This window comes from Eptesicus fuscus, chromosome 8 (genome assembly GCF_027574615.1).
Source record: "Eptesicus fuscus isolate TK198812 chromosome 8, DD_ASM_mEF_20220401, whole genome shotgun sequence".
Classification (NCBI taxonomy): Eukaryota; Metazoa; Chordata; class Mammalia; order Chiroptera; family Vespertilionidae; genus Eptesicus; species Eptesicus fuscus.
Window position 1 is genome coordinate 36,994,553 of NC_072480.1, and position 19,723 is coordinate 37,014,275.

The 19,723-nt window shown below is 38.6% G+C and overlaps 1 long non-coding RNA gene across 1 annotated transcript; it reads left to right on the top strand.

The window, feature by feature from the left end:
- Positions 1 to 271: 271 nt before the first annotated feature.
- On the top strand, positions 272 to 18,569 carry LOC129149947 (uncharacterized). The gene is made up of 3 exons (XR_008556744.1): positions 272 to 330; positions 1,314 to 1,404; positions 18,506 to 18,569. It is a non-coding gene; the product is annotated as an uncharacterized LOC129149947 (long non-coding RNA).
- The last annotated feature ends 1,154 nt before the right edge of the window (positions 18,570 to 19,723 follow it).

The window sequence follows — 19,723 nt, forward strand, 5'->3', positions numbered from 1 at the left end:
GTCTTCATAGCCTCTGTACCCACAGTTATTATCTGAGCAGCTGCACGCTGCCCCCTAGACTCACCGCCTAATCTTAGTAATGGCACCTGCACGCTCAGCCTCAGCAGCTTCTCCTGTCTCCCGTGGCTCCCGTAGCTACATCCTCTGTGCCAGCCACCTCTCTAGCACACTCCTCTGTCCAGCACACTGGCTGGTTACATGGCAACTATATCTGAGCTCTCTATGATATCTTAGCCTTACATTGTAGCAGTACCAGCTCTCAGCTCCATCTCTCAAGCTCCTTCTTCTTTACACTCTAGCCCACTTCTTCACACTCCAGCAGATGAGCTGGTCAGTAACTTGTATGTTATTCCAGAGACAAATACTGCTTCATGCCAATAGTTACATCAATCATATTTTGGCTACAGAAGGGCATGCATGTGCAGTGTACTGTGGGATTGGTGTGCTTGTGTCCTTGCACCTGCTTATGGTGTCTTAGCCTAGGCGCAGAGTGGCCTTTCACACTCTGAGTGGCCTTGGCTATCTGGCAACCCTGATGTGGTTCTCACAGGGGCAAGGGGGGTGGGGGGCAAAGTGGGAGTATCTATAATACTCTCAACAACAAAGATTTATAAAAAGAATATTAACAATATTTTGAAATACACTAAAGCAAAAAACTGCATATTAGAATTATAATGGACTGACCTAAAGCATACACAAATTTTAGAGGGACATTATATATAGTTTCAAGGCTAATACTACTGCAGGAAGGAAGAAAGGAAATTATCAAGCTATGCATTACTCTCAAGGGGTTACTTTTTTAAAAAAGCACAGCAAAATAAATGGGTATAAAATGTAAAGGATAGCTGTCAGAGGGGACAGGGGTTGCAGGACTGGGTGAAAAAGGTGAAAGAATTAAGCAAAAAATACTCATAGACATGAAAAATAAATGAGAAATCAAACACAATAGACCCAATAAAAAAGACAATTTGTTCTTTGACAAAACTAATAAAATAAGCAGATATGGAGATACTGTTTTTTTTAATTATTTTTATTTTTTAATTTATCTTTATTGTTGAAATATTACAGATGTCCCCTTTTTTTTGTTTGTGTGTTTCTTCCCCATTGACTCCCTCTACCCCATATCTGCTCCTCCCAGGCCTTCACCACTCTATTGTCTCTGTCCATGGGTTTCTCACATATGCATATATGTTCCCAGTTAATCACTCCCCTTCCACTCCCCCATCCCCATCTTCCCTCTGAAATTGGTCAGTCTGTTCCATGCTACTATGTCTCTGGTTCTATTTTATTTAACAATTTATTTTGTTCATTAGATTCCACATATGAGTGAGATCATGTTATTCTTATCTTTCTCTGACTGGCTTAGCATAATACTCTCCAAGTCCATCCATGCTGTTGAAAATGGTAAGAGTTCTTTCTTTTTTATAGCTGTGCGGTATTCCATTGTTTAAATGTACCACTGCTTTTTTAAGGGGCACTTGGGCTGTTTTTTTAAATAGTACTGCAGACCAACATCAGCGAACTCAGAGGGAAGGCAGGGTGAGTGGGTGAGGGGGAAAAGATCAAGAACTTGTATGCATATATGCATAACACATGGACACAGAAAATAGTGTAGTGAAGGCCTGGAGTGGAGGCCAAGGATGGGCTAGAAGGTGTCAGTGGGGGAAAAATAGGGACATATGTAATATTTTCAAAAATGAAGATTAAAAAAATAAAATGTAAACCAATGAAAAAAATGAAAGAATTATAAATAAAAAATATACATTGAAATATAAGAATTATAATAAAGTATAAATGCATTTGAATTCTTAAATGTAATGGATAAATTTTTTGCCAAATTAACTAAAGAAAAAACAGGTAGCAGAAATAATATACAAATGAAACTAGTAATTGAAATATTACAAGGAAGACCTCAGATCAGGATGGCTTTTCAGTGAATTATGATAAACATTTAATGACCAATAAAAGACCAACTGTAATTGTAAATACTTTTATTATTATTTTATTAATAATAATATAAATAATATGATTACAATAAAATAGCACACTCTTCACTAGAACAGAAAAAAGAGAGAATTCTTCAAACTCTCTTTATCAATTAAAAAAAAAATCAGACCTAAGGACAGAAAGATAATTAGGTCAATTTAACAATTTGTCAACTATCTTAAAATATTAGCAAACAAAAATTCAGCTTTGTGTTTATTCCCAATTAATAGGATAGGGCTTGTTATAAAATAATCTTGATTTTTCAAAAAATTTGGCTTAATATCAATTAACCTTTTGCACTCGGATGTCGAGTGTGACTCGACACGGTTAGCATTAGAATAAAGGAATTGAGAAAAAAGCAAGCGAGTGCAAAGGGTTAAAGTAATCAACTGCATTAAAATAAAAGAAAAATGCCCACAAAATTATTGTCAATGGCATTCTTAATGAAGCCAACTCAAATGGAAAAGTTGTGCTGCAATGCATGGCTAAGGGCAACCTTGACCAACTTCTTCAGAAACGTCCTGGGTTGCAGCTCTACATCAATCCAGCTTTTGACATGGGTGCTCTAAGAAGAATGTGCCCTTGGTAGAAGTAGCTCCAGAAAGATGCATCTGTCAAGAAGCTGACAGCTGGAGATTGTCTGCCAAGCAGCCCTCCTAGGTTTGGTTTTCCCATCAAAGTTGCTGATGAACTCCACACAGAATATTGTCTATCACCTATATCTCTAACTAGAGGCCTGGTGCGTGAGATTCGTGCACTCCAGGGGGTCCCTCAGCCCAGCCTGCACCCTCTTGCAGTCCAGGAGCCCTCAGGGGATGTCTCACGTGGAGCAGGCCTAAGCCGGCAGTCAGATGTTCTTAGCACTGCTGCAGAGGCGGGAAAGGCTCCTGCCACCACCGCTGCACTAGCCAGCCATGAGCCCAGCTTCTGGTTGAGTGTCTGCCCCCTGGTGGTCAGTGTGCATCATAGCGACCGGTTGTTTGGCTGTCTGGTTGATTTGCATATTAGCCTTTTATTAAATAGAACTAGAGGCCCGGTGCACGAAATTCGTGCATGGAGGGGGGGTTGTCCCTCAGCCCAGCCTGTACCCTCTCCAATCTGGGACCCCTCGAGGGATGTCCGACTGCCTAAACGGGCAGTCGGACATCCCTCTCACAATCCAGGACTGCTGGCTCCCAACTGCTTGCCTGCCTGCCTTCCTGATTGTCCCTAACCGCTTCTGCCTGCCAGCCTGATCACCCCCTAACCATTCTGCTGCCAGCCTGTTTGCCCCCAACTTCCCTCCTCTGCCGGCCTGGTCACCCCTAACTGCCCTCTCCTGAAGGGTTGATCACCTCCAACTGCCCTCCCTTGCAGGCCTGGTCCCTCTCAACTGCCCTCCCTTGCAGGCCGGCTGCCTCCCAACTGCCCTCTCCTGCTGGCCATCTTGTGGAGGCCATCTTGTGTCCACATGGGGGCAGGATCTTTGACCACATGGGGGCAGCTATATTGTGTGTTGCAGTGATGATCAATCTGCATATTACTCTTTTATTAGATAGGATACAGGCCTGGTACAGGGGTGGGGGCCAGCTGGTTTGCCCTGAAGGGTGTCCCTGATCAGGGTGGGGTTCCCTTGGGACATGGGGCAGCCTGAGTGAGGGGCCTGTGGTGGTTTTCAGGCCGGCCACGCCCCCTGGCGACACAAGCGGAGGCCCTGGTATCTGGAATTTATTTTCCTTCTACAATTGAAACTTTGTAGCCTGGAGCAGAGCCAAGCCTGGGGCTCCCTCTGAGGCCGGCCGGCAGCCATTTGTGTTGGGGTTATAATTGAAACTTTGTTGCCTTAAGCGGGTGGGCCCGGCCAGGGTGTGTGAAAAGTTTTGCTTCCCCTGTTGCCGGCGGCAACCCTGGCCTGCTCTCTCAAGCTCCATTCTGCCGCCATTTGTTTGAATTTGTTTACCTTCTATAATTGAAACTTTGTAGCTTGAGTGGAGGCTTAGGCCTGGCAAGGGCAGGCGGAAAGCTTGGCTTCCTCTGTTACCTAGGAAACCTTGCTCTCTGTGGCTGTAGCCATCTTGGTTTGGGTTAATTTGCATACTCGCTCTGATTGGATGGTGGGCGTGGCTTGTGAGTGTGTCGGAGGTGTGGTCAATTTGCATATTTGTCTATTATTAGATAGGACTAGAGGCCCAGTGCATGAAATTCGTGCATGGGAGGGGATGTCCCTCAGCCTGGCCTGCACCCTCTCTAATACGGGACCCCTCAGGTGATGTCCAACTGCTGGTTTAGGCCCGAGCCCTGTGGGATCAGGCCTAAACCAGCAGTCGGACATCCCTCTTGCAATCTGGGACCGTTGGCTCCTAATCGCTTGCCTGCCTGCTGGTCTTATCCCCTTAACTGCCCTCCCCTGCCAGCCTGATCCCCCTAACTGCTCTCCCCTGCCAACCTGATCCCCATAACTGCTCTCCCCCACTGTCCTGATCCCCCTAACTGCCCTCCCCTGCCAGCCTGATCCCCCTAACTTCCCTCCCCTGCCAGCCTTATCTTTCTAACTGCCTCTGCCTTGGCCCCGCCACCATGGCTTTGTCTGGAAGGACATCCAGTCTAATTAGCATATTACTCTTTTATTAGTATAGATAACATTTTGTCTGTTGGAATTTAGGGCTCAAGCATAGGAGCTGTTTTGACTTGCCTGTAGCTGAGGCAGAGTCCTTTCCTCCTCTGGATTCCACACAATTCTAAGGCTTTTCAAATCACCCAATATATGATATGGAACAATATTCCCAGCTGTGGAACATGCTATCTCCAGTACCTGACCAGATCTACCAGGCATTGTGTTCTCGCTTCATGGTGAGAGGTGCAAATATGCTAATGCTTCCTTTAAAGGAATGTCTTAACAAGTCCCTGATCATTGGTCTCTTAAAATTTTTACTGATTTTGTAGGCAAATCTGTATAGGCTTTATCTCCTACCCTCCGAGGCTTGTATCATAGTTGGTCTTCTTCATTTGCTCTGATTATCAGGTGTCAACAATAGAAAGGGTCAATGTGATATTCTGAGGGATGACCAAGCAGTGCAGATCATTTTTGGACTGGATTATACAAAGGGTGAAAGAGTTAGCATGCCCTTGGTGTTAATGTACAATATACAGTGCTGCTCATTTCATGTGAGCATGAAATGCTTCTGATCCTCTTTTATGCTAATGGGGGAGGGGTAACAAACAACATACATTCAACAAATAAATGGCTACATACCATATACCCAAGGCTGTGTTAATCTTCTCTAGCAAAGACACCTTATCTGGCATGGTGACTGCAATCAGGGATGCTGTGTGTTTGTGTGTGTGTGTGTGTGTGTGTGTGTGTGTGTGTGTGTGTTTGCTTTTATGGTAATCTGTCATTTTTCAAAATCTGACTCTAGCATGAGATGGAGATATGAACAAAAGTATAATCCTTGCATCCTTTATATCCTTAGCAATATAATATCAGAAAAAGATAGTGCTTTTGTTTGTTTTGTTTTTAAATATACTCTTTTGGTTAGGGCGGAGGGAAGAAATTATTCAGGCTTCTTCCAATTTCCTTTGCCATGAAGATAACTCTAATCCCATAGGCCAAGGACCTTGTGCCAACTACCAATTATGTCTATTCCAATTATAAATTTGTAGACCAGGAAAATGACCACTAATTACATTACAGAACTAATGGAGTTCAACCTTGGACACAATTGCATTTATTACTTGTACTCCATATGTGCCCATTCTAATAAGGTTGGCATTATGATTCTCCATGTTTTATGTTTTGTTTCTTAACATATTTCAAAGAGAGGAAGGGAGTGGGAGAGAGAGGTGGAAGGGCAATGAGAGAGAAACATTGATCTGCTACCTTCAGCACCCTCCCTACTGGGGATCGATCATGCAACCCAGCATGTGCCCTGAATAGGAATCATATCAAAATGGTGACCTCCTGGTGCATGGGACAACACTCAATCAACTGAGCCACAACTGGCTATGATTCTCCACATTTTTAGTTATTAAAGAAATTTGGTCCTGAGTCGTCCAAGAGTTCTCAAATATTTGACACAGTTATAATTTGAATTTGAATTGGTGTTGCAGGGTTCTTTCTCCCGAGATTCAAACTCTTAAATAATCTTCATCCACAAATAGTCTAGGTCCCAAAATCTAGGAAAGAGGTGATGATTTTATTAGGGTGACATCTTTCAGTCTCCATCATCCAATGTCCTTTCATTGAATGTTAAAACAATGAGTAGAATTCTTGTAGGTGCCCACTTATTTTTCCATGGGGTGTTATTTTTCTATAACTACAGGTGCTATCTCTTTTTTCCCTCTGGGAATTTACTTATATGATATGTTTTTTGTTTCTTTTTCTTTTTTTATTTAAATTCTTTATTGTTTAAAGTTTAAAGTATTACATAAGTCTCCTTTTTCCCCCCATTAGCCTCTCCCCTCTTCCCCTCCCCCTCCCCCAAGCACAAGCCCTCACCCCCCTACTGTCTGTGCACATTGGTTTTGCTCATATGCATGCATACAAGTCCTTTGGTTGATCTCCAGGTGCTATTTCTTATACTATCTTCAGGTTAGACTCCTTTTGACCTTGCCATATATCACAATAATTGTATCTACTTGATTTGTCAGTAAAATAGGGCCAATGTTTTAGAGTCCTATCACTCTAATTGTTACCAGTAAGCCTACCTCCACAATTGTCTCTCATATAGTCAGTAGTAGCCTACATGGTGAGATACCATCAAACGTTTGGTGATGCCGGTGCCCCTCTCGCTAGCATATTCCTGAAAAACATGGTAAATGGTATATTATATTGCAGTATAATAACCTTACAATATTTAGCTCCTTACATAGACTAGTAACCCAAGAAAGCCCAATTTCTGGGTATTTTAGTCCTCCTTTCATTATATGTGATGGCAATTCTGACATTTCAATGTCACTTAAAGCAGACCATGGCTTTTACCATGTTTCTATAAGTCATCCTAGTATAAGGTGGCCAGATGTCCCGCTTTTGGCGGGACAGTCCCGATTTTTAACAATTTGTCCTGCATCCTGCGGCGTTTATAAAAAGTCCCGATTTTTGGAAAGAATGCACGACAAGCTAGGGAATGGCGGGAGAACGGGAAGGGAATATACAGTTTTCTGCGGCCATATGGCTACTTAGCCAGGATAAATAATGCACTAAAAATTGTGGAATGTGCGCTGTCCTTACCAGGAACTAATGCTGCGAGTGAACGTGTTTTTTCTACGGTAAATAAAGTGTGGACATCAGAAAAATCACAATTAAGTGTTGAGACTTTGAAAGCCATTTTATGTGTGAAATATGATTTAACAAATTCTTGTGAAAAATTTCATGACCTTTTAAACAACGACAGCAATCTACTAAAAAAAAATTCACTCAAATGAGAAATATGCCAAAGAATAAAATAATACTATACATAATTTTATTTATTTATTATATTTGTAAATTGTACTTATGTTGAAATTTAAAAAAATATATTACAATACTATTTTTGCGTTCTATGAAAATTTTTGTTGCTCCATATAGACCAAATTTTTAATCAAGAACCTCCCCCCTCCTCCCCCCCCAGTCAATGGTGTCCCGCTTTACCAATGTTAAAATCTGGTCACCTTATCCTAGTAGCAAGTCTGTACCATGTCCTCAGGTCCTTTCATACATGTTAAATCTTGTATTCCAGGTCAGTGCTCTGAAATCAATAAATTCTTCCTGGATAAAGAAACTTCAAAATTTAGTTCCTCGCACTCACTATTTTCTGGTGGTACATACTAGCTCAATATTACAGATACTTTTGGTTTAAGTCCCTTTTTTTCTTATAAGGTCCAGCATGTTTTCATCAGGAAATGTTTAACTTAACTCTAGTTATAGACCTATGAAAAGTGGTCACAAATCCTGATTGGGGAGGGGCTGTGCTGTCTTTCAGTGAAGAGAACTCTAATTTCTCAGATAGAAAGGAATGATAATGGAGGAGTGGGCCATTTCTGTAGCACCAGTAGATTCAGAGGAACCAGTATATACAAGATGTTCCAGGGAATCAAACCAGGTAATCCTATACCATCTGTCAAGGTCCCATTATGTCCCAACCAGGGTCCTGACCCTCACATAGCACATCAGCTTTGGTTTTGAAATTTAACAGTTTTGGAGCCAATAATTTTGACAATTAAATCCTATACTGTTTTTTTTGTTTGTTTTTTTTGCCTTTCCATGCAGGATATGAGGAAATATTTACATGCTGCTTACGAGGCTGGCATTTGATTATTAAAACCAAGATTTTGACAGTCCTATTCTCTAAATCTGCCACTATTACTACTAATAATAATAACTGGAATTTATCGAGCACTTACTGTATGCCAGATACTTCCATAAGTACATGAATGCAGTAGGAGTTAATTCTTTCACACACACAAAAAAATATTTTACTATCGCTTACCTCCTAACAAAGTTCCAGAGAATAACTTTGATTGTTCAGCTAATACCTACTGCCTATCCCTGGACTAATCAACTATGTCTAGGTTGTGTGAGCATTATGACTGCTCCCTGGTGTTACTACATGATCAGACTCAGTGTGAGGTGAGGAGGAAAAGCAATCCTCAAAGGAAAGAGTTGATAACAGATATAATTTAAATGTATAATTATTAATAAAGGAATATGTGAAGGGTAAATAGAATTAAAAATATATTTAAATATTTAACTATTCATAGTAAATATTTATTAATTTAAATATATTAAGAATGAGCTCACCTGGGCATGGCTCAGTGGTTGATCTATGAACCCAGGAGATCATAGTTCCGTTCCCAGTCAGGCACATTACCAGGGTTGTAGACTCAATCCCCAGTGTGAGCATGTTGGAGGCAGCCAGTCAATGTTTCTCTCTCATCATTGATATTTCTATTTCTTTCTCCTTCTCCCTTCCTCTCTCAAATAAATAAAAATACCTTTTAAAAAAGAATCAAACTATTCAGAAAACATAGGGAAAGTTATAATCCTACCTAATAATAGACAAATATGCAAATTGACCATACCTTCACTATGCCCACGATTGGCCAGGAGGCGCGGGGGGCGGGACTCGGGGTGGCTGGGGTGGCTGATTGGGCCGGCGGGATGCTGAGCTCGCGTCACCAGTGGCAGCTCGAGCTCAGCATCTGTGCCATGGCTGTACTGCGGCACAGAAGGGGCCTCTGGGGCAGCGAGCTCACATCCCACCGCGGACCATCAAAAGTGGGGGAGCTGGGTGCCTGTCCACTCAGGCTTCTGAAAGGCCTGGTGCACCAGCGGACAGATACCCGGATCCCCTGCGATCGAAAGCAAAAGCGTGGGAGCTGGGTGCCTGTCCACTCAGGCACCAGGCCTTTCAGAAGCCTTCGCTGCGCCAGAGGCTTCTGAAAGGCCTGGTGCACCAGCGATCAAAAGCAAAAGTGTGGGAGCTGGGTGCCTGTCCGCTCAGGCACCAGCGGACAGGCACCCAGCTCCCCCGTGATCGAAAGCGAAAGTGTGTAGGGGACCCTACACGTGCATGATTAAATCATGCACTGGGCCTCTAGTATTATATACTACTAGAGGCCCAATATACAAAGATTCGTGCAAGAATAGGCCTTCCTTCCCCTGGCTGCTGGCACCTGGGACCCGGGCCTTTGCTCTGGCTGCCGCCTTCTGCCTTAACTCCTGCCAGGAGCCACCTTCCACCTTTGAGCGCTGCCCAGAGGCCCAGAGCAGCCAGGGTGGGGTGGAACGCCTGGCCACTACCATCTTTGTCATGTCAATTTGCATATTCCCTCCTTATTGGCTGTGGGCACCGCCATCTTTGTTGTGAAGTGATGGTCAATTTGCATATTCTGTCTTTATTAGATAGGATAATGAGAAATAGTTATATATTCTGAGAGTGTTTAAATTTTTAACAGCAAGGACTATCATTTTTATTAATTAAACATTAATTTAAGTAAGTGATATAATTCTTTAAAGTTTATTATAAAATATTTTAACTGGCAATTCTTATTTTCAATAAGTGAGCATCATGAATTATGTATTTTCATTAATGAGTCTATACACACACACACACACACACACACACACAGTTATTCACAATTATAACATTGTAATCAATTCAAAATTAAGACTCTTAGACAGGTTTTCATGGAATATTCAACATATATTTACTTATAAACCAAAGCCTTAGAACATATGGAGTACTAAAGGATTCTGCTGTAATTTGGGAAGCATTTGAATATTTCTCTTTCAGTGTTGATTAAAAGAAATAAGCTACTATGTGCAGCTGTTACAGTAAATTTTACCTTCTTCATTATTCCTATTCTTATGTATCATATATAACATGGTCCTTATGTTTACATCAAAACTCAGTTAGTCCCTGGCCACTCAGAGATCAACCACACACTGGATGGTCCTGGGTTTGATTCCTGGTCAAGGGCAAGTACCTGGGCAAGTACCATCCGGGTCGGGGCATGTGCCGGAAGCAATCCAATCCATGTGTCTCTCTCACATCAATGTTTCTCTCTTTCTTTCTCTCTCAAAATATCCTCGGGTGAGGATTAACAAAAAACAAAAAAAACAACAACAACAACAACAAAAAACAACTGTTAGCAAATGCCAATGATTATTAAATGTGACTTCAAATTAAAATGTAAATACACTGCTTTCTTACCTTATCTATAGGAGTTACTTTAAGATTCATTTTGATACCAATATCATTTTAATAAAAAATGAAAACCGGAGGCTACTATATATTCAATATAATTTAAGATTGCTGTTGAATATTTTTAGCTATGAATTGAGAGTAATAGATACACTAAATGGTAATGTATAATTCTGAACACTATTGATCAATTTACTAACCTTGACATATGATAAGATAGAACATCTCTATTTGCATACACATATATAGAAAAACATACATGTATACACACAAAGAATATTATACATATTGTTTATATTTACTTTTACACATATTATAATTTCCTCAATTTATATCAACTACTTCCTTGAAAACATTAAATTTTGTTATTTATTACAAATCACATTTGAATAAAAACAAATTAAAGTATAACATCCTTCCTAAATATGACTCACTTTTTGTAACTTCTTGTCTCGTCTTTGTCCCATGACAGATAACTCCATGAAATCATGCAGGAAGTAAAACAGTCATTATACTAACCATTTACAAAATTTTGGACGATAATATGAGTAGGGGAAACAAATTAACAAAGAAAATTTTGTTTTGCTTTTGTTATTTGGATGAGGTTCAAAAATAAAATTTTGAAAGTTAACAGAATTGATAAACATGTCAAAATGTGGAAAACATTGGACCGCATCACCAGAATCCAATGTTTCTAAGCATCCAGGATTGGCCCCAAAGTGCTAAGGTAAGTTAGACAGAAATACCTGGTGTCAGTCAAGGGGAATAGCTTGATTGCTCAGCCATCCTTTACAATCTCCCACTGAAACAGGTAGAGGTGAAATGGTGTGTAGAGCAAAGTCATGAAGATTGATGGCACCTACTGCTTCCAAATGTGCCCTATCTGCATGCAAACCACTTGACACATGAGCTGATGGAAAACAAAGCATGTTTGCCCAGGAAAAGTGCTTCAGCAAGCTTAATTTCCATAGCCATTTGCACAGCAAAAGCAAGATCTAATAGGTCCCAGAGAAATCAGTAAAGCCATGATAAGAATTCAAAGCCACAAACTAAATAAAAAGAGATTATTAGCTACATTGCAGTAGGCAAACAGTGAAGTCTTAAGTGATCAATACTTGACAAGAGACATGCCACAAACTTCATGTATAGGTCAGGCTCACACACCATTTTTTAAATCAATCGACTGACTCTTGGACAAGGCACATAAAATGTCACTTTTTATCTTTCAGTTGATATTTTCCTCCGAGAAGAAAAACCTATCTATTCACCTCCCTGAGAGATTTGATCGAAAAGATAGTCACTCCTGATATAAGGTTTAAAGGGGAAAACTGCAATCAAGTGGAAATTTTTGTCAGTACCTTAATCTCTGATTTGTAGAAGGTTTTGCTTTGGGATATTTGGTGTGTCTGAGGATTGCCACCAAAGAGCCCTTCTGTTCTTTAATGGCTGCGCTAAATCTTAACAAACGTGAGCATGAAAACTATTGTACTGCACTTGTGAGGCATATATCAAAGTTATATTTTTTAAAGCTTGGGAAGGCAGTTGAATCATGCATGTTCTTTATGGAGCTCTGATCAGGCTGATAAAGGCAGTTCAGCTTCAATAAATGCGTTTTAAGTGAATGTTTTGGAAAGTGAATAGGAAATTCAAAGCGCAGACTGTTGCCAAACTGCTCCCACAGCCCTTTGATCACTTTGTTTCTGACATTTGGTTGAAAATGTCTTGTTTTTATTAAAATGTTGGCATCTGGAGACCAAAAAAGTTTAACTGTAGTCACTAAAAATATAATATACAGTAAAGCATGAAACGACTTATTAAGTACTTTGTACACATTCCTTAAAAAGAAAACTATTTCCCTGTGGGGTCACACTCAGCATTGTACTTGTTTGAGAAAAAAACTTCATATTGTTAAAAGAAAGACAAGTAAAGAAGATAAATCAAATACGAGCACTTTGCCTCAGGCAAAAAATAAAGGAGCTTATACAGCTTTACTATCTGAAAGAATAGGAATACTAGCAATGTAAAAATTAATAAAATTAAAGTGACATACTGAATTAAAAAGCACGCATTTGCATGCTGCCGTTAAATTATGATCACAGAACATACCTTTAATTCAAACTTTAGAGAAGATAGGATATTGTGGCTCTCTCACATTTTACATGCCAGAAGTATGCTTCTATAATTAATGATGCATATTTTCCTGATCACAACAACCCAGTTTAAAATGCATGGCTTCTGCAATTTAGGAATTGAGTTTATCTGAAGAGTAAGATATCTGTGTAAACCAAAAATAGTGAGTTAAATGTTACTCAAATAGAGACACACTCCTTAGTATAAGATGAATAGCCTAATTCTTTATATATTTAGATATGTGTAAAAGGCATAAAATGACATTCTATGTTTTCACCACCAGCAAAATAATAATACTAATTATAATTTGAAAAATAAGTCATATATTTACTTTTCGTCTAGTTATAAATATATTCTAACATTTACCTAGATGTCACTAACTGAATGTTTTAATACCTTCTTCACAATTTTAATTTTATTAACTTGCTAACTAATAACATCCCCCCAAGACACTGCATTAATTTGTGATAACTGCCATAGTTATCACGTGTTCTGCACTATCAGAGCATGAAGTAAAATAATACTTCTGAAGAATGGGACAAGCAGTAAATTGTGTTAATTCCAAATCTAACTAGCAAGGAAGTACCTAAAATAAAATGAACATGTATATATTATTATTTATCACTAACCTGCACATGTAGGCCAATGCATTTACATGTTTTACTCCTTTTTTCTTTCTTTATTGATTAAGGTATTACATATGTGTCCTTATCCCCCATAGCACCCCCAAGCTCCCCCACTCATGCCCTCATCCCCCTGTTGTCTGTGTCCATTGGTTACGCTTATATGCATGCATACAAGTCCTTTGGTTGATCTCTCCCCCTTATCACACCCTCCCTTACCTTCCCTCTGAGGTTTGATGGTTCCATTGATGCTTCTCTATCTCTGGATCTGTTTTTGTTCATCAGTTTATGTTGTTCATTATATTCCACAAATGAGTGAGATCATGTGATATTTATCTTTCTCTGACTGGCTTATTTCACTTAGCATAATGCTCTCCAGTTCCATCCATGCTGATGCAAATGGTAAGATTTCCTTCTTTTTTTATAGCAGCGTAGTATTCCATAGTGTAGATGTACCACAGTTTTCTAATCCACTCATCTGCTGATGGGCACTTAGGCTGTTTCCAAATCTCAGCTATGGTAAGTTGTTCTGCTATGAACATAGGAAGGAACATACCATATATCCTTTCTGATTGGTCTTTCTAGTTTCTTGGGATATATTCCTAGAAGTAGAAACACTGGGTCAAATGGGAGTTCCATTTTTAGTTTCTTGAGGAAATGCCATACTGTTCTCCACAGTGGCTGCACCAGTCTGCATTCCCACCAGCAGTGCACGAGGGTTCCTTTTTCTCTGCATCCTCACCAGCATTTGTCATTTGTTAATTTGTTGATGATAGCCATTCTGACAGGTGTGAGATGGTGCCCCATTGTCGTTTTGATTTGCATCTCTTGGATGATTAGTGACTTTGAGCATGTTTTCATATGTCTCTTGGCCTTCCTTATGTCCTCTTTCGAAAACTATTTAGGTCAATTGCCCATTTTTTGATTGGATTGTTTATCTTCCTTTTGTTAAGTTGTATGAGTTCCCTATAAATGTTGGAGATTAAACCCCTGTCAGATATAACATTGGCAAATAAGTTCTCCCATGCAGTGGGCTTTCTTGTTGTTTTGTGGATAGCTCCTGCATTGAGTGTCTGCCCCCTGATGGTCAGTGTACATCATAGCAACCAGTTGTTTTATCGTAATGGTCACTTAGGCTTTTATATATATAGATTGAAGATCCAAAAGGAGAGATGAAAATAGATCAGAAACAATACTTGCAGAAATTATGATTAAGAATATGTTGATTGAAGATACCCACAGATCCTAGCTTTGCACAACTCAAACAAGAGAGTAATTCATATGTAGACACATTATAGTAAACCTTCTGATAAATTAAGGCAAAAAGCAAATCTTAAAAGCAACTTCAGAAAAATATGTTACTGTTCAAAGACTAAAAATCATGTTGACAATTGATGATTCACTACAAACACAAAATGCAAGCCAGAATACAATGCTGCCAGACTAGAATTCTAAATTTCTTGAAGTTGAAATAAAGACATTTGCAGACATATAGTCTAATGAATTGTACAGTTCAATGGTTTAAACACTATTCATATGCAGTGTTTTTGTAGAGCTCTCCTCCATATTTCAAGCAAATAATTTTTTTTCCTATCAGCCTTTTTCACTATTTAACTTTTGGATCTGTACATAATAATTGGGACTACAAGGGTGTGCATGATATATATATATATATATATATATATATATATATATATATATATATATACACACACACACATATATATATATAGATATAGATATAGATATATCTCTATATATCTATCTATATATCTAGATAGATAGATAGATAGATAGATAGATATCTCCTATATAATAAAGAACTTGCCGAAACCGGTTTGGCTCAGTGGATAGAGCGTCGGCCTGCGGACTGAAAGGTCCCGGGTTCGATTCCGGTCAAGGGCATGTACCTTGGTTGCGGGCACATCCCTAGTAGGAGGTGTGCAGGAGGCAACTGATCGATGTTTCTCTCTCATCGATGTGTCTAGCTCTCTATCCCTCTCCCTTCCTCTCTGTAAAAAATCAATAAAATATATTAAAAAAAATAAAAAAAAATAAAGAACTAATATACTATTTAGGCCCAATGAAGAAATCGAAGAAATGACCTTCAGGAACCACCTTCCAGAACAACCACTGGGTGGGAGGCGGGGCTGTGAGGCAGTAGCTGAGGCAGCCGGAGTTGTGAAGGCCTACACTTGCATGAATTTTGTGCATCGGGTGAAATATATATATTTATTAATTATAATATATATATATATATATATATATATATTATTTATTAATTTAAGAGAGGAAGGGAGAGGGAGAGATAGATAGAAACATCAATGATGAGAGAGAGTCATTGATGGGCTGCCTCCTGAACACCCCACACTGGGGATGGAGCCCACAACCTGGGCATGTGCTCTTGACTGGAATCGAACTTGGGACCTTCAGTCCACAGGCTGACACTCTATCCACTGAGCCAAACCAGCTAGGTTGGTGTGAATGATTTTAGCCTTCTTCTCTAATAAGATATCTTTGCTCTTGGTGATCTTTCCTAATTCTTCAGTTCATGCTCTTCCAACTCTCAGCCTTCTCTTTCTCTTGATTTCTTGGCTACAGTCTCCATTTGAATTTATGACTAAACCAAGGTAAACAATATCTTCAACAATTTCAATGTCTTCATTATCTATGTTAAAGTTGTGTATTTTTTTGAGTTTTGTCTTCTTGATGTTCAAATGTAATCATACTTTCACACTTTTGTCATTTTTTATGAGAAATCATTTCAAATAATTGCTACTTTCTGCCAGTAAGATGGTGTCCTTTGCACAACTTAAGTTATTGATATTTTTTATACCAATCTTTACTCTTCCTTTCTATGAGTGTAGCCCAGTTTTTTGTAAGAGATGTTTCGTATACAGATTAAACAAATAGGGTTATATAATACACCCTGTCTGAAACCTTTGCTTATAAGATACCACCTGTCTTTCCATATTCTATCTTGGCAGTGGCTCCCTGTCTACAATACAGGTCATTGATCAGGATCATCAAGTGCTGAGGATTGCCTATTTCTTTCAGAACAATCCATAGCTTCTATGGAACAATATTCAACAATAGAAGAATAACATTGTATCAAGGCTAAACTTAAGAAAAGAGACTTACTTGTTTACTAAATCAAAATTAGCCTCTGTGGGTGTTGAATTGAAATCAAATTTCTGTTAGAGCCCCAAGAAATCAATTGTGACCAGCAGTTAATAACCAGTTTGCTAACAGCTTGAGGCAAAGCCAAGGGCAGTTAACACTCCTACAAATTAGTTGTTAACTGTGCTAATGACTGATTTTGCAGGGATTATTGCTATTACAAACAGACATCAATGCAGCTTTATCACTGAGTATAGAAAAGTTTGCAGCCAAAAACATGATTTTTACTCCCCCAGCTTGATACTCTGGATTCTAGTTAATATGATATTCTACCATCATATGGTGTTTGATTTCCTGCTCTTGCAGAAGGAAAAGTAATAAAAGGTTTTTGTTTTCCTTACGCATAGTATAGTCGATTGAAGATTTCTAAGTTTCTTATGAGATCATAGGAAAATATGATACTAGAAATATGTAAATGTGCTGAAACCGGTTTGGCTCAGTGGATAGAGTGTCTGCCTGTGGACTCAAGGGTCCCAGGTTCGATTCCTGTCAAGGGCATATACCTTGGTTGCGGGCACATCCCCAGTGGGGGGTGTGCAAGAGGCAGCTGATCGATGTTTCTCCCTCATCGATGTTTCTAACTCTATCGCTCTCTCTTCCTCTCTGTAAAAAATCAATAAAATATATTTTAAAAAAAGAAATATGTAAATGTTTTCTCATTTTGAGTATCTATTCATCATCAAATTGTTAAAATAGGCATGCTAATATTATCAGACACCATTGCAAACATACATGTAGTAATGTGAGCCAAAGTAAGTAGCAAGCACATCAGCCAACAGTGAGTGCATTGGCGCTTGCAGGGCGTCCTTGCTACTGTAATTCATCTTGAACTACTGGTTTACAGTGGTGGAGATTGGTGTTAGGAGTCAGGTTGGAGGTGTGCAGGTACAAAGCTGGATGAGGCTAGCTGCTGGTAAGGATGTGGTACAGGCTAATAGCAAGAAAGGAGACTATATTCAGGCCCCAGAGCAGCTGTGAGAGCCCTGGCCTTTGTCCTGCAAATGTACAGCTGTAAGGGCTAGCTCTGAGTACATGCAAAGCAGTGAGGGTCAGCTTCAGGGGTCTAGACTGATGACTGGGACTCACACAGACAAAAAGGATCTGGTTTAGTGGTTAATGAACTCCTTTAGATTTTTCTTGTCTGGGAAGCTTTTTGTCCATCCTTAGGTTTTAAATGATACCATATAGAAGCCTGAACCAGCATACAGAAAATAAAGTAATAATATCTTAAGTTATGGGGGAGAGGTTCCTTATATATTTATGAAATTGAATAAAATAATAAATATTTATGGCAAATACTAAAAATACAAAAAGAGAATATACGTTTTTGAAGAGAACAGCATTAAAGGCACCTGATCTTAACCTTCCAGGAATTTACTTTAATGGCCAAAGACTGGGCCAACTTCTATAGGGACTTTGTGATATCAAGTCCTCTTTATTTCACCTATCCATCAATATTTTGATTTGTTGTGTTCATATATTTAAAATCTTATTCCATTTACAACTGTCATTATATCAATTATGCACTAGCATTTATGTGGGAAGGAGCTTCCTTGCCTAGCAGCTCTTTGCTATGAATATGTGATATTATATAATACTACATGGATTCCTAAAGTGCATTAGTGATTTGACATAATAAATGGAAATTCAATTTTGCTGCTCCCTACCTTTTTTGAACATATCTGTTATATTAAAGGCATTTTCATCAAAGGTTCTTAAGATGTAGTTAGGAGAAAAGAGATGAAAAACATAGTCATCTTTTTATCTTTTATCATACATATATTAACATAAGAATATTACCTCATTGGTGTATCATTTCATTATTCAAAAATATATTGCCTTTTTGTGTGTTATACTTTTTTTTATTTTTTTTTTTTTTATGAAATAGCCATTCATGATAACTTCTTTTAAATGCCATTTTAGGGACTAAAGAATAGATTTGGGCACCTAACATCACATCTTGAAAGCAGCACCACTGAGATATTAGGGCAGATTGTCACTACAGAAAAATGGATTAGCTATCCAGGTAATAGTGTCATTCATCTAGATTTGCAGTCTGTTCAGGTGTTCATGAAATAAAAACTATTTTTTTTCTACCTGAGACACCAAACATCCAGATTAAAATTAGATAAAAAATGGCCACAGACTCTGATGCTTTTAAACGTAGATGTTTGCAAACCTTTTAAAAAATGCAATGTTCCTCCTTGACCTAGAGTATTTGTGTTTTTAAAAATATCTTTATGCTTAGATTAACTAAGAGTTTATGATTTTATTGAACATTGTGAATGTAAAGGAACTGAACTATTACTAATGAAAATGAAATAATGGACCATGTAATAAAAAAAACAAATGCCATTTTACAGTCTTAGATAAGAACAAATTGCAAGAGATCTGTCAAGATTTGTGCTGATCTTAACATATGTGCTAAAAACATACTATCCTCAATAATTATTTGATTAATTTCCACCTGATAGAATAAAAAATATGAATATAAAACATTTATTTTTACAATTTATGGTGTAGCTGATAGTCTTGTTTTTATAGGAATTAATACTATAGACCAAAGAGATTTTACCACCTGGTAATCTCAAGACTTAGAATAGTTTTGTCCTGTATCTTATATGCAAACAAGCATGATATAAGTTTTATGTCTTTTACATAGTATTCCCTAAACATTAATTAGCTTCTCCATTATTGAAATTTTAGGAATTGTTCCTGAAGTAGATAGAATATTAACCCTCACAGAGGTCCAACCTCTGATCCTATGCAACTGTGAATATTTTATCTCACATATCTAAAGAGAATTAAGGTTGCAGAGAGAATTAAGTTTGCTAATCAGATGTCCTCTGAATTGGAAGATTATCTTGGGTTATTTAAGTTGACCCAATGTAATCAAAAGTTTCTGAAAAGCAGAAGAAAAAGGAAAAGAGCAGGTGGGAGTGATTTGATATGAGAACTTGACTCAGTGTTGGCTTTGAAGATAGAGAAAATGTTGATTGTGTGTGGACTGTAGAAGGTGAATTCTTTCCTAGATTCCCCAGAAGGAAAGAATGTAGCCCTACTAAAATGTTGAGTTTAGCCCAGTAAGACCCATTTCCAACAGAATTATAAGATAATAAATCTGTGCTGTTTTAAGCCACA